Source organism: Ischnura elegans, chromosome 3 (assembly GCF_921293095.1).
Source record: "Ischnura elegans chromosome 3, ioIscEleg1.1, whole genome shotgun sequence".
In the NCBI taxonomy this organism is placed as follows: Eukaryota; Metazoa; Arthropoda; class Insecta; order Odonata; family Coenagrionidae; genus Ischnura; species Ischnura elegans.
The window spans coordinates 99,371,818-99,383,128 of NC_060248.1; the positions used below are offsets into that span (position 1 = coordinate 99,371,818).

Consider the following 11,311-nt stretch of genomic DNA (forward strand, 5'->3'; position numbering starts at 1 on the left):
CTTTGGATTGGCGTTCAAAATCTTTTAGAGTATAAATATTGTCTTCAGGGTATTTCCAATGGCTTTACAACAAAATTTTGCATTATTTATTCCAAAGCGAGACATCACTTGATTGTTTGCACAAAATTTAATTTGCCCTCTCTTTGTCATTTTAAAATCACATTGTTATTGAGGAATTGTCGTCATCATTTTTAACCAGACTAATTACGGCCAAGTGTTGGGCTTGAGATCCTCCGCCTCATTTAGAAAGAAAAAGATAGAGCTCTGTTCCCTGATGGAGTCTCCGATTCGGAGCGACTTTGACTCGAAATCAGCTGACGACCAGAATACGTCCTTCGGCCGTGGTGAGTTGGGAGGGGGGATGAGGAACAGAGGGAGGGGGCCGAGAGCTTGCCATTGTCTCCACGTCCGCTAACAATGCAGATCCGGAGGTATTGGCGCGGGGGTGGGAAGGGGCTATCAGGAGTGAGTGAGGGATGCTGTGGGGGCAGTGGGTCCCGGAGTGCTTTCTCACGAGGTCCACGCATTCTGAAAATCTCAGCCACCTGTACTGTAGGCCTCAATCAGATGTTGGCCCCATGAGGTTTTTGTGCAGCTTTGTGAGTACTAAGCTTAATTGAAGAATATAACTAACGAGCAGTTACCTATGCGTGTTTGTGTTATATTCTAAACTAAATTAGACTTATGATTATTTAAACTACGACGAGATTGAGCGGATTTTTTCAATTGTATCTAAATGAAAACACTTTTACCAATTTTTTCATTCATCGACTAAATTTGACGATGATTGCGAAAATACCGATTTATATTCTATGAAAAGTTCCCATGAAATTCGATTTTTCTGTCAAAGATGGCTTTGACACACTCTCTACATTTATGATTCTGTAGATTCATTAGGAAATTAATCCAGTTGCATTGGAGTGCCAGCCAATAGCTGCTATTTACTAATTATTCCATATAGATTAAGGGAATTAATTCCGCATCGCTGCTTCCTCTTGCCAAGGAGTGAAAAAATGTGAGAGTTAATCTTGTCACCTGTAAGCAAGTTGGGTATATTCTAGGGGCACAGACATAGAGGATGAATTTAATTAAGTTTACCTTTAAGAATAAGCACTGAAGGAATCAACATCTTGTTCGCTAAAACCCATCCCGAAGTTCGCTCTGAAAAGATGGCTTGGTGGTGTAACTGGTAGCACGCCTGACCGGCAATCAGGAGATCCGGGTTCGAATCCCGGCTAAGTCAAATATTTTTTCATGGCGAACTTCATCCTTTGGTGTATATAACTTTAAGAATAAGCTTCAAGTTACGCTTAAGTTGACAATTATTTATCAAAGCATCATTAAAATATAATTTAATCCTGCAATACCTTGGCGGCAATACCAATCACACTTTTCGGCCATCAACTATAGCATGTGCGCCCACATGAATGTCATGGTCTGAGGATTCCCGGGTAATCATCGACGTCTGAATAAGGAGGTTGTTGTGAGGAATTAACCATACGTCATTTTTATGAAATATTAGTCAAATATTCGTCTTACTGTATTTTATCAACTAAGGGCAATGAATAAGGCTTTTTGGGCTACTGATAGTATGTTTATTATATAAATAAATTTATGCATGCAAGGCACGCCACCCGAGTAAGTTTTGAGTTAATGGTCAATGATTACCATAATTGAAGTAACTTTACTTATATGACAATGGTTCAATGGTGGGTTGAAATAGCGGGAAAAATAGGGAAATTTAAAATATTAGGATTGATTTGGCCACATCTTTTGTGTCCTAATTTTGTCTAGCAATCTCAATGGATGCTTTCTATGACGGAAAAATATTTTTGATGAGTACATATATGCGGAAAGTATTTGCCTTGCATGGAGCAGTCGAAAACCCACCTCCTTACGAGGCCCTCCGTAATTAAAGTCAGGGAACTACAGAAAATGGATCAAGTTAGGTGGCAGAGTAGTCCAGCTTCGTTGAGGGACAGGGAGAAGGAAAGAGCATGCAGGTAGAGAAGAGAAAGATTCCTCCGAAGGTCCTTATATGGAGATCTGTCCATTCTCGGAGGAATCTGTCGCATTCCTTCGTTTTCCTACTCGAATTCTCCAGACTCCCTCAGCCATACTTTCCCCACAGTCTCACCGAATTTCCTACGCTCCACATCTCTACAAAATACCTTTAAAAAAGCTCAAAGTTTATCAGGCAATTAATTCAGGATATTTCTGGTACGATTGCTTTGGTACACCACGTAATTCGCGCTAAAATATCGAAATAAAAAATCAAAAGAATGCTAGAAGAAGAATATTTTCGCTTCAAAAATTGTATCGAACTGGCATGAATTTTTAAACAGTACTTGCCACTCTTAGAGAATGCGATATTAATTTCAAGAAAAGGCTTAGAATTTAATTTTGGAACGTAGATTCATTTTTAATTTTAATGCTCAATGCTGATTGTGCAGTATTTTTTACTTCGGTAAACTAAGATAGGTTCAGTATATTTTACTTTGGTTGACTACCTATACGCCAAATTTTCAATGCTGTCGCCTACCGCAAGGCGAATTTAGTCCACTTGTTTTCGATATTAATCACGCGAAACACATAAAAAAGGAATTTGATAGAAGTACAGCTATTTGGTAAGTTCTGAAACGGAACGAGAGGATACATAGGAAAATTGATAACATGGAAGGACGGTTAGAGTCTACTTTTTATTAGAATCGTTGAGCTAGCCATGATAACAATGTAATTAAAAAGAGAAAAGATGAAAATATAATGGATAAAAGTAATAGAAGTCAGTAAACAGAGGTATATATTTGTAAAGGAATTAGCAGCAATATGATTTTTAATTTTCTGTCATTGATATTATTACTTACAGTTAAAATAATTGTTGGATAAATGCTTGAATATTGCAAAAATAGCGTCTTTGTATTATAAAAATGATTTTATCTGCAAATATCCTGATTGACACCTACGGCCGAAAGCAATGCAGCTACAAGTACATTCTCAGAGTATGATTTATCCTGGGCAGACATGAATGACCGAGTATTATCATATGAATTCATTCAGTCGTAACTTCAAGTGGTAGGTACATCTCACTCATGACCCAGATCTGGTATTACATCTAAAAAATTAATCCTGAGAGGCATGTATCCCCATAATGAGATTTAATGTTCGAGAAAACATGGTGTTAATTCTGTTATTAAATTAGTGAAAATTAGGTCTCATAGAAAACCTGTAAAATTGACATAAATAAACTATTAAAAAATTTCCACTTGAGATAGCTTCACCCTTTCTAACCCAGAGCTCTTCTGGAAGAAATCAAATCGAATGATTTCTCATTTTGAAAACTTGAAAATTTTGCGCTCATTCGTAATGATCGCGGCAGATAAAGATTTCATATTAAAATTTACGCCACAAATTAATGCGCAATTCAGATATTTCCTAAATAGACCTGTAAGTTTATACATTTTAGGTGTTACTTAGAAGCGATATTGGGTTATACTGGGTTAAGAAGATAAAGTGGGTTAAGAGATAAATGAAATCATCATCAATAATTTCGCATAATTACAACTAGATTTAAAGACTTTGAAGCCCTACGAAGCTGAAAAGTATTTGGATGAGATATGCGACGATGAATGAATTACAGAGAGCGGAATACAAATACCTAAATCAGGAGAGGTATGCGGTAAATTCTTCAGATTTTTGTGGACATTGACCTGTCTGAGACATGGACAACCTTTGAACGCTGCCAAACTACAATCGCGAGGTGCCCCAATGATTAGAACTGGACCTCCTCACCCCAGTGCGTATGAAATTTATTTGCCTTTGGTTCAGTTTAGGGTGAGCTCTAGCCTCAACTATTCGAGCAAACTTTCGGATCGTAATATTGAGGTGGAAATTGACACCGGAGGAATTATTGTTATAACTCTTTAAACAAAAACTCAACCGGAAGCTAACGCTTAAAGATTTCATTAATCTAACCTTCTTGTTTGTGTTTCTAGAATACTTCCAACTCTTTTGCAGGTGACAATACTAACTCTAGCATACTTTTGCTATGGTTTAGACGAATAATTTCCATAATTAAGGTAGAAAAATAAAACCATTCGTAAAATATGCATGGGAAAAATAATGGATGTTGACAGAGTACTTCGTACAAGGATAGATAAAAGTAGCATTGAGATTGAAGTAAGCTTAAATTTGATGAATAGCGATGCAATTGACAATTTCAATGGAATTGAAATGGCAAGAAATTATTCCAACGTATTTTCTGGACTCTTAATTCGGGAAATAAAAAATGAAATGCACCTCAGTCGAGGAGTGTATCATTCTTATTTTCCTTGTGGATTATTTTCCCTCATTTCCTTTTCCAGCCAGGTTCATTGCCCCATGTTCACCTAGTATTTTTGTTTTATTCTATTTCTGCGCTACTTATGGGAATACGGTATTTTATAAAATAAAACGAATTTTTAAAAAGGGTGAATAGTTATAGCTCAATAAAATTAAAGAGAAGTTTCTCCAGGAAAAGAGTGATCGTCGTCACTCCGCTGTAATGAACCACTTTAAACCCAACACAGCTCCTTTAGATGTACATTCTTCGGATCGAATAATTATTCCGACTCTATGAAGATAAAATATTTTCAGGCATGGAGGGAAATATAATAGGTAGGTAAAAAACCATTTTTATGAATATTTTATACCTCTCACATTTATATAAATGGGGAAAATTTCTACCGATTTAATGTCTTGGGCGATAATTTTTTTTTCAACTTCAAGATCCCGGAAAAGCAGTTAGTTAAATCTAAAAATCGTAGACGCGAAGGACCTGTTACAGTTCCATACGACTAGAAGGTGTGACGTATCGGAGATACGTCTGGAAGAATAATGTAAGGCGAGAATAGGGTCCCGAATACAAATTGCCAGTAATGGATAATATACTTATCTACGTGGAACACGAGCGATATCCGGTAAATGTGTTGACCCGAGGTAAAAAAACACTGGTGAGTGGCTCTGCGTGTATGCTGCCAGGCGTGTACTCTGGGAACGAGGATGTTATCATTTTTCCTAGTTGGCCGATACCGCATCAACTTCTGATAGGATTCGGGCAGGCAAGTATATAACGATATTTTTCAACGCTATATCATCATTTGCAGTACAACTCCAGACTCTCAGGTTGCGTCTTCGATAGAAAGTTCGTGGCTGAGGCTTTTTCTAAAACTGTATAGTATTGGAAATGAAAAAAAAATTGTTTGAAGGGAAATATTTTCTCTTCGTTAAAAACTCAAGGACTTCTTTTTATTGCTAATTTTCTCATTTTGGATATGAATGAGACATTCAATTCATTCATTCATTTTTTCACTCGATTTTTTCCCTCTATTTACTCAAAATCCGTTCTACAACAAGAAATAATACCTTTCAAGTCAAAAACATTTTTCTAATCGGTCAGGTAATGATAATTTTTTATGAATCAACGTAAAAATGTTAATGTAATAACAGTTAAATGAAGTTTCTTTACTCCGGTATCAAATTCTCACCTTAATATAGAAAAATATCTAAAAAAAGGAAATATTACTTTCTGAATTATCAGTCATTTTTCCTTTTTTTATTGAATCCTTAGACTTTCATGTGTATCAGAAAGATAGTGTCAGTCATTCTAAGAAACATGACGTTGCAGCTATCGTCCTAACATACAAGGATCTCTCTATTTTATTACTATTTATCAATTTTAATTTCCATAAAGAATGTAATGCTCTATCAAAGGATTGATTCCGTACAATCTAGTAGCATAAATATTCGAAAATTAAAACTAAATTGTTTTATAAACGTGTCTATTTGCAGTCAACGTTGGCTCGTCTATGAACAGAAAAGTCTGCGATTCGAGCACTGCAATTGTGAAAAATGATTTCCAATTTAAGGAAAAAGCTTTGATTTTCCACGCTATTGTCTCTGGAAATTGTGAGCATTCCCTGACTGAAAATAATTTCGCCATGGATTAACAAAAAACAGAAAACTTTGCGTTGATTTGAGCTTTTTTTGAGAATTTCGAGAGCTTTCCTACGTTTGAAATGCAAAATAATTCTTTTCCCAATATGGATGCCGCATCAGTTATTTTCTTTGCCTCTTTATAGTCATTCTCCACCCTCTTTTCCATTTTCATTAGCACCTTTATTCTCGTTTCGTACTTCAGGTTCCTCCATTCCATCCCTTCACTACTAGACTTTTCTTCCAATAAATCCTGAAAAAGATTTCACTCCCACTGATGTGTACATATTTATCCTACATCTCTCTTCGAGTTATCATTTCATTTATCGTGTACCTGATAACGCTACACGTCTTCCGTAGAAACGAGGAAACGGCACTAAAACATGTGCTGCTCCTCCGTCTCCCTGGTCGCTGCTGAAGCAACCGGAGGATGCTGCACGGATATTTTTTTTTCAGGTTTGGGGGTAGGTGTCTCAGGATAACAGGAGCGAGGCGATCAGAGGGTTGGACCGTGGGTGTAAATGGTTTGATGGTGGTGAGTGGGCCGGGGAGGGAGACTATGTTAGTTTTGCCCGTGTTTGTGTTTGAAAGGGTGTCGGATTGGTGGCGATAAGGTGGGACGCGCGGTCATTAGTGAACACCTGACACCATTAATGGCCGGTCTATCGGATCGGAGGCGGGGGGAGGGACGTCCGTGGACCGGACCTCATTTCGAGCAGGGAAGGCGATAAGGCGAACGGAGGCGTGATGCTGGTCGGAAGATTGCTATTGATTGCGAGGCCGGAAATACGTCGAGGGGGCCGCCACCCTCATCAGCCGGGCTCTTCCCTGGTGAATGGAAGGGACGCTGTTTCTGACCCCATAAAACTCATATATTATGCCCATTATACTGATCTATAAACCTATATAACTACATGAATTTGGTCCTTAAATCAGGATTGCTTAATTATTATTCACTTAGCTTAAGGATGTAACTGTTGCTCGGTAAATTTACTTCGTCTAAGTCTATCATGATAGAATTATAGTTAAATTAATTCATTTCCTCTTTTTATTGAGTGCAGAATTGTTAACTTTATCGGTACTTACAAGTCGTCAACTAATTCTTGAATTTTTGAAAATATTTTGTGTCGAAATAGGTGTTGAGAAGTGAAATTATTTTAGAGATTTATTTCGAGTTTGATGATGATACAGTAGCTACATAAAACATAGTTCAAGAATTCCCGCTGCTTTACCTACATGGTATCACCGGCAGATAAATGTTTAGTAAGCATAAAAGAGCAGTTTAATTTGGTACCAATGGAATTTGTGACTCTGAAAAGGCGCTAGAGACTAGCAGTGCCAAGCAGTACTTTTATGATTGGTGTAAGGTTTACTTGCTACTTTCATCTGGTTTTCTCTCAAAGAAGTATTCCTCGTAATGTGCACTATAAAAGAAAAATAAATGATAGCAGGCGGTATTAGCCTACGCTTTGTACTTACAATAAACTTCGTTTCAATAGAAAGGAGTTCACTGAATATATCTTGTCATTTTTCTCCAAAAGTTATCAATTGGAAGCACTTGTTATTTCATAAGGCCATATTGCATCATACCTAATGAGGTCCCATTTTTGTAATTTGTTTTGACGAGGTGAGTTCCGGTGAATTGGAAGAAAAGAAGCCGCCTGGGAAATCCTCTCCAAAAAGGAATTATGTCCGTATTTTAAATACTACTAAGCTATTGAACCGTGCACGAAAACTTCACTGGAGATAAATAAAGTCATTAAGAAGCTCATCAGAAATATGGTATTATAAGAATATTGAATTACATGTTTCATTATCTATCTCGCGTTTTCCAATTCAATGCGAATCCTTTGTGTCTTTACGATTTTAAGAAATAAAATGCTCTTACCGCTATTGAAATTTAAATTAATCATTTTTTAGATACCCCAACCCGTAATTCCGAGTGCACATTTATTTTAACTTTTTAGACTCCACATCGATATCAATTTCTTTTGAGCTCAATGATTCTCCGACAGAGGAATGCTTTTAACTATTTCCTTAGCCCAAATTATAAAAAATACCCTTTGTCAAAATATTTGAATTTGAAAGCTCTTGACTTAATGGCTATTTAAGGGAGAAAATATATTCTTCTCTGTCGTTCAGTGATGTATAATTGAGATGTCATTATCATCTGCTCACACCGAGGATGGTGCAGCGAGGAGTGTAATTTTACATTTTGTCCTGAGGAAAATACTCGATGTATTTTCTCCAGAGAAACTCAAGACGGACCCTTGTCATATCGGAACCATAATGAAGTAATGATAAGTGAACCGTGCACGTCAACGGCAGTTCACTTTTTCTTTTGATTTTCAGAGAGATCACTCGAGCGCGTTCACAAAAACCTTGGTTTAGTCCGAGACCCTCGTGCTCCGTGAGCACGAAGCAGTAAGGAGAGTGGTAGGGTCCACTCAATACGATCTCAAGGATGCCGCTAACGTTTATGGCCCCCTGACTAATTGATTGTTGGACCTTTAATTGGCGGTCGGGTGGAGCATGTCGGGAGGTACACGAAGTGAATGGGGATGGGGGGGGGGGGGGATTGGTTTGGGGTTTACCTCAAAGGAGAGCGTGAGGTGGTGGTTGGAGGGGTTCAAACGAGGTGGGGTGGGAGTTTTTCGGGACGGTACGCTGAGGAGGAACTTGACCACTGACCGCTGTGGTGAACGAGGAGGAGAATATCTATCAAAGCTACTCTCTCACAAGAAAGGAAAGAGATAAGGAGAGGGTAGAAGAGGTGTATTATGGTCGGGGAATAAAAATGGAGAGGTTCTTTAAGCGAGAGGCTCCGAGTGGGGAAGCTAAGAGGGTATGGATAGGGAGCTTGCATGAGCAGTGAATATCGTTTAATATACAGGATAGAGGAGGCCTTTAAATGATAGAATTACTGAAGTGCGGAAATAAAACTTTTCTCAGCTCTATTCTTGACGATGCAAAAAATAATTATAATAATTCATCTTTATTGGGAGAGATTGGGACTAGAAAGTCTCATCTTCCATCTAAAACCTCTTCATGCATTAAACATTGTCAAGTTATCTAATATTGAAGTTAAATGATGTCAGATTCGAACAAAAGAGACATAAAAGTATGCTTTAAAGTCCAAAAAAATGCGAAGTGAACAAAGTTACATTTACCAAGTAGTAACAAATGTAAAATAACCTGGGGAAAACTAAAGGGGATTGACTGCCATTTTCATTGGAAAAAAACACTGCAGGAAAACCCCCACACAAAAAGGGGGCCAATGATGCAGTGTATCGACACCAGACGACAATAAAAGTTAATTTGTGGGAAGAAAATTTAGCACCCATTATTTATGAGCAATCTTGATTATAATAATTTTTCATTCTATCCTGCAGCAAACAATGGTTTCCATAGTAACACAGCAACAAACACGCACTAAGCCAACCCTCTGTTCAAAGCAGTCCCTAGGATCGAGTGATACAGGCTTAGGAATGGTTGTTTCCTATCTGAATGGAGGGTTGCGAAGGATGAAACCCATATTGCTGTTGAAACGTATCGAACGTGGGATGGGACTCTATGTATAGACCCTAGGGAAACGTAGGCGGTCAATCTGATCAACTCTTGTCTTCTCCGTCGGCAAAGTGGGTACGAATTCATCGCCGTGGCTAATGTAGTTTCCCTTCCGTTTTGATTGACTGATTGGGAGATGAGATTCTATCGAAGCCATTTAGGATTGGCAAAACATCCGAGAGGCGAGCGTGAGTAATTGCGACAGCAGTGTGGAGATGGAGACAGGAAAAATCCTCTTTCATAAAATTCTACCGCGCTCCGTCAATATTTATTTTCAAGCAAAATAAAATGTAATGGTGCAATTATTTTCTCTAACGCGTTTTCTCTCAGCACTCGTCACGTTATAATAGGCTCGTAATTACTTCACCTTTCCGGTGGTTGGGTTTCTAAGACTTTCACTAGAAAAAGTCGTTCTTGCAAAAAAATAAATAAACATTTCTTCAGCCTTACTATCCAAGTGCCTCAAATGTTCACCTTCCGCTGTGATAATATGCGTGGAATGAAGTGCAGGAAGAATTTTGTCTATTTATTTACTCATGCGAGCACCTCTGGACTTTCACTTTCTTTTTGACTTGCAATGAGTGAAGTGCGAATTATAATCATATAATCATCAACGATCTATTTCCCTTAGTGATTCTCTCAGTTTTAAAACAAATAACGGCCTAGAGTTTGATCTTATCAAACAGAGAAAATATATCTCGTGTGATTGGATCCTGATATGATACTCTTTATACTGTAAGTTGTCGGACGGGGTATTATTCCGCAACGTAGCTTACCCAAAATTATTTTGGTCGACGTGAATAAAGACCTGATAGCGTGCTTTGAAGTAGTTTATGTTTTTAGTTTATCGAGTGGAAAATATTGATTTCTCGATAATAAAGAGACCAGCGCGGGCGTTTGGGGACTCTGAGACTACTAAACACTACCTTGATAATTCGAAGTGAGAAGAACAAGTTTTGAAAGAAATGAATAGCTTTAGACCTTAATTGCCAACTACTTTGATGTAATATCAACTGATACATTCTATAAAAACCGTATTCCATAAATTAGCCTTGAATGAAATGTTAAACTTAGTTGGCCACACTATGAGGCATGATGACCTGATGAAGACAATCATAGAAGGGCGGGTGGAAGGAAAGAAGGGCAAGGGATAACCCCGAATGAGTGAGGTAGGACAGGTTATAAAGGATGTTAGAGAGAAGAAATATGTCGCTACGAAAAGGGTAGTGGATAGGAGAGAGGAATAGAGAGCTGCGTCAAACCAATCTTTGGATTGCTGACTATTGACGATGGTGAAGTGTTAAGAAAAAAATGCTTAAAAATCCGCAGTAGAATTTTTATCATAACAATTCATCAAACATTAATGTTACTTAAACTGAGCCTTTTTGTACATGAATGAAAATATATATCCTCAGTAAACCAATTTTTATATTTATATACTCGTGAATCTACCGATTAGTACGAAAAAAGGTATGCGTAATGGTACGATGAGGAGAGTCCCAGTCTGCCAGAGCAGAAGGTGTGGGCCATTAAAACGCTGGCATAGAACACATACCGCTTGGAATCCTCTAAAATTTGGAACTGCGAAGGAGTTTGAAACACACAGTTCAAGGTACTTCGTAGTTAGATGATGAAGTCTGTACTGTTTGCTCACTTCTTCAACTGACGAATGTATCGTTAATCAAATATTCCTTTCGTTTTCAAAGTTGGTCTTAGAAGTTACTGATTGTGTGATTTTACATTAAGGATCTTGGAGATAAAGGGTTATCTTTAT

General features: G+C 37.8%; 1 non-coding gene across 1 annotated transcript; it reads left to right on the forward strand.

The window, feature by feature from the left end:
• The first annotated feature begins 1,171 nt into the window (after nucleotides 1-1,171).
• Nucleotides 1,172-1,243, forward strand: Trnaa-ggc. The gene has a single exon. It is a non-coding gene; the product is annotated as a tRNA-Ala (tRNA).
• Nucleotides 1,244-11,311: the final 10,068 nt, after the last annotated feature.